A 1,423-nucleotide genomic window follows, 5' to 3' on the forward strand; every position below is an offset into this window, starting at 1 on the left:
TTTACATTTGTTTGAGAAGAGAATTGGTTTGTAGATGAAGAAGACCCAGTTCCTCCAGATGATCCGGAAACACCAGATGTCAAAAAACATGCACGTGGATCACTGTAAACGGTTGTTGCATTTTCACTTGCATTCTGAGAGAGAAATGCAGTAATAGGAGAAATGGTTGAACCTAAAGGCATGCTACTACCATAAAAGGCAGGATCTTGACTGTCCTTTGAAGATTTTTGACATTTTAGATCGTATTCTCTTGCTTCGATCTTTTGCATAAATTCCGATGCAGTCAAATCTTCATTGTTAAAATAATTGTTTTCTTTTAGGACCATATAGAATGTCGAGTAAGAACTCGGTAGTGCACTTTTAATAGTGTCAATCTTATCAAGCTCAGTGGTTTCCAATTTCATCTTTTCCATCTCAGCAATCAAATGATTAACTCTTGTTGTCATTTCTTCAACAGTTTCACCCTTTAATAAGTTGAAGTTTCGGAATTGAAATTTGAGCATAACCTTCTTGCTATCGGCTGTGTTACCCATACTTCTCATTCGAATGTGTTGGAACAAAGAAGCACATATCTTTATACTACCCACTTGGTGAAAGATGTTTTCTGGTAACGCCATAATGAGAGTAGAATAAGCTTTTGTTTCAATTTCTAATGTTTTCTTCTCCTCAACTGAATATTGTGAGATGGCTTTAGGTGTAAACCCAATAGTTTCATCTCCAATCATTGGAACAGTGTAAACCCCATCTAAACAATAAGAACAGTCAGGGTGAACTGATCCTAGATGAGCACGAAAACGGGGTTCCCATTTAGCAAAGTCGCTAAATTTAATCAACCGTGGACATTTCGAATGTGAAACGATCTTAGTGTCCAGTTGTAACATCTGTTGCATCAACATGTTCTGGGAGGCTAATGCATACATACTAGCCATTTTTGAAAGATTTCAAATTTCAAAGGATTAAACTGAAAATAAGATGTAACGAACTGTGAACAGTAAGAATAACGAACTGAAAACAGTTGTAGCAAACTGTGAACAGTAATTAACGAATCAAACTTTAACAAATTTAAGATTGATCAGGTAACGAATTGGAAATGTTTGGTATAACGAATCTAAAATTTTGTAACGAATTAGAAACAATAGCTTTGATGAATTGAAAAGGTTTTGTTTTAGCGAATCAAGTGAATATATTAAGAAATCACTAAGAGAAAGCTTAGCGAATCAGATGACGAATCAGCTACAGTTGATTAACGAATCAACTCTTATAGCGAAACGGGTTGTTACAACGGTTTGTAACAAACTTCTGACAACGAATGCCACGTGGAAAAGTTGTTATAACACAATTTCCAATGTAAACACGTGTCACACAAATCAGTTGACATGAATCAGCAAGTGTAGCGAATTGGTTAATGAATTAACCAAAATTT

This window comes from Bidens hawaiensis, unplaced genomic scaffold (genome assembly GCF_021521415.1).
Source record: "Bidens hawaiensis isolate Kalapana, Puna unplaced genomic scaffold, B.hawaiensis_p1.1 tig00027390_1, whole genome shotgun sequence".
NCBI lineage: Eukaryota > Viridiplantae > Streptophyta > Magnoliopsida > Asterales > Asteraceae > Bidens > Bidens hawaiensis.